This window comes from Pseudoliparis swirei, chromosome 24 (assembly GCF_029220125.1).
Source record: "Pseudoliparis swirei isolate HS2019 ecotype Mariana Trench chromosome 24, NWPU_hadal_v1, whole genome shotgun sequence".
NCBI classification, from domain to species: Eukaryota; Metazoa; Chordata; class Actinopteri; order Perciformes; family Liparidae; genus Pseudoliparis; species Pseudoliparis swirei.
In genome coordinates, this window is record NC_079411.1 from 15,010,759 (window position 1) to 15,014,543 (window position 3,785).

Sequence of the window (3,785 nt, forward strand, 5' to 3'; positions counted from 1 at the left end):
TGTCAAGAGTGTGGGGTTCTGAAGAACAGACCTCACTACATCGATAGAGGTTCGCGCCGCGGTCTCAACGTGGAATCAGGAAGCAAAACCAACCTGGGAGTCATCGTCGGAAACATCGCGAGACTACCCAATACCAGGCACAATGGAAAACACGGAGTGGATCGCAGTGTATTACGTTTCAAGTTTCAAGTTTCAAGTTTTTATTGTCACATCCCCTTTTATACAAGTGTAATCGGTTCGTGAAATTCTTATGTGCAAAACACCCGACAGCAGTAGCAGACTAAAAAAAGAATAAGAATGAGAATAAACTATACAATATCCACACACAAAAAAGAAGAAAGTATTAACAATATATATATAAAACAATGTAATAGAATATACATCATGGCAATATATATATATAAAACAATGTATGAGACTATATATATATATATGTATATACATACAATATATATATACAATATATATATATATAAACAATGTAATAAAATATACACCATGGCCATAGATATTCACAGAATATGTTCTGGTGTGTAGTGTTAATGAGGGTCTCAGTCCTTGTTCAGCAGCCTGATGGCCTGACTGAAGAAGCTGTCCCTCAGTCTGTTTGTGCGGCACTTGATACTGCGGTATCGCCTGCCTGACGGTAGAAGGGTGAACAGTTTGTGGCCGGTGTGGTTATTGTCTTTCATCATCCGCTTGGCCCTGGCCACGCACCGCTTGGTGTATATGTCCAGGATGGAGGGAAGCTCACCTCCAACGATGTACTGTGCCGACCGCACCACCCTCTGTAGTGCCCTACGCTCCAGGGCGGTGCAGTTCCCGTACCAGACGGTGATGCAACCTGTCAGAACACTCTCGATGGTACTGGTGTAGAATGTTCTGAGGATGCGGGAGCCATGTTGAATTTCCTCAGTCGCCTAAGGAAATACAGGCGTTGTTGGGCCCTTTTCACCACGTGAGTGGTGTGCGTGGTCCATGTGAGGTCCTCGGAGATGTGCACGCCGAGGAACTTGAAGCTGCTGACCCTCTACTGCAACTCCTTCTATGAAGATGAGTGTGTGCTCTCCTCTCCGCTTCCTGTAGTCCACGATCAGCTCCTTGGTCTTCTTGACGTTGAGGACGAGGCTGTTCTCCTGGCCCCACTGTACCAGTGATCCAACCTCCTCCCTATAGGCTGTCTCGTCGTCGTCGGTAATCAGCCCCAACACTGTTGTGTCGTCAGCAAACTTGATGATGACGTTGGAGCTGTGCATGGCCGTGCAGTCGTGGGTGTACAGGGAGTAGAGGAGAGGGCTCAACACGCATCCCTGAGGGGCTCCCGTGTTGAGGGTCAGCGGCTCTGAGGTGGTACCGCCCATCCTCACCACCTGGCGGCGGCCCGACAGGAAGTCCAGTATCCAGCTGCACATGGTAGAGTGCAGGCCTAGACCTCTGAGCTTGGTGTCGAGCTTGGCGGGAACAATAGTGTTGAACGCTGAGCTGTAGTCCACAACCAGCATTCGCACACAACAGTTCCTCCCCTCCAGGTGGGAAAGGGCGGTGTGAAGTGCCATGGCAATTGCGTCGTCGGTGGATCTGTTTTGACGATATGCAAATTGCCACGGAGCTTGCAGAGACTTCCACCCCCTGCTTACCTTCGCATTGAAAATGCGGAAGGTTATGTTTTGATCGCCGTGTATTTATTTATTTGTATGCGTGTTATTCGCAGAACAAAAAAAGTTTTAAACCGAATCGCATGTAATTTGGTGGGATGATTGGTTATTATCCGGGGACCATTTGATTAGATTTTGGGATGATCGGGTCAGAGGTCAAGGTCATGAAAAGGTCAAAATCTTCTTGAATCGCATGAAATTTGGTGGGATGATTGGTTATTATCCGGGGACCATTTGATTAGATTTTGGGATCAATCGGGTCAAAGGTCAAGGTCATGGTCATGGATAGGTCAAAATCTTCTTTTTACCAAAGCACGGTCAATTTTTATCCAATTGGCATGCAACTAATGCCAAAATATTCATAATTCAATGCCCAATCTTGTGATATGCGAAGGTATGCGCTCTACCGAGTGCCCATTCTAGTTTCTACCTGAGATAAGTGATCTCCTCACCTCACTCTGCACTATGTCAACTAATATTGTCATTGTTGGTGATTTAAATATCCATGTCGACAACCCCTCCTGTCAGTTTGCAGCAGATTTCCTGGGTGTGCTTGAGGGTCTTGGCCTGCAGCAGCATGTTGAGGTTCCTACGCACACCAAGGGGCACACTCTGGATCTGGTTATCACTGACTCTGCTTCCATCAGTAACCTCCAGGTTTATGATCTCGGTGTGTCTGACCACAACGTGGTCTCAGTGGCCTTGACTTTTATGCTGCCTACCATTAGTCCTAAGCGTTGTAACGTAATTCAGAATTGACCGCCTGGAAGAGTTTATACAATAATCCGAGTCTGCTGTAGTTCTCTCCTTTAGGGAGACGTTTATTCACTGATCAAAAGCAAAGTACAAACCACGGGGAGCTCTCCTCAACATGCAAGTCGAGGCCCGAAAACCACACACACCCCTCGCACATCAAGATTCCATCTTTTATACCCAGATCTCGTCACAGGTGCATATCCCATCCCTCGTACCCCCGGGTGGGGGCTGTCTGTTGGCCGTGCGCCCCTCTTGGTATGTGTAAATACTGATAACAAGTGTGAATGTTGAATACGGTCAGGCGTGTAGCTGCCCTTGAGCTGCAGACACAATATCTCTGTCTCCTCACAGGCAAAGTGCCGTCTCTTCTGATGCTTTGCCGGAACCTAGACATTACGGTCCCTTCAATAAATCAGATTAATATTAACAGCGTCAAATGTCTTTTCGGAACTGGAAAAACATTGACCCAGCCACTATGACCATGGATCTCCAGCTCATCACCTGCCCAGCCTCTGCATCAATGGATGAATTAGTGGAGCACTATAATACATCCTTGAGCAGTGTTTTTGATCTCCATGCCCCTGTCAAATCACGTGAGGTCAACTTCTCACGCTCCGCTCCCTGGTTCACACATGAGCTGCGGAAAATAAAAACAGCTGGGCGTGCCATAGAACGACGCTACAGACACTCTGGGCTCACTGTCCATAAACTGGCCTTCCGTGAGCATCAAAGGGCCTACTCGGACTCCCTTAAGGATGCTCGCTCACGGTTCTATTCCAGCGTAATCAATAAGAACCCTGGAAACTCTAAACAGCTTTTTTCTACAATAAATCATCTCCTGAAGCCACAACCATCCTCTTCAACTGAGGCTACAGAGGAGCAATGCAACAGCTTCATTGACTTCTTCAGAACAAAGGTCAACAACATCCGCTCTACGATGTCCAGCTCTCCATCTCTGCTTCTCTCTGACACCAACACCTAATCTGCGAGTGTGCTGTCTCCTCTAGATCTCGCTGAGGTTCAGGAGAGCCATGTCGAGAAAATCCTCAGAAATATGAAATCCTGTACCTGTACCCTGGACCCCATTCCCACTGCTCTGCTCATGTCACATATCCCCACTCTCAGTCCTTTCATCACCAAAGTTGTTAACCTTTCCCTTCGCTCTGGCTGTGTCCCACCTGCTCTCAAGGTTGCTGTCATCCGTCCCATTCTGAAGAAGCCCACCCTGGACCCGGAGGTTCGAGCCAACTACCGGCCTATCTCCAACCTTGCCTTCCTGTCCAAGGTGTTGGAGAAGGTAGTTGCTTCTCAACTTCAAGACCATCTCAAAAACAACAACTTATTTGAAAAATTCCAGTCAGGATTTCGTTCAGC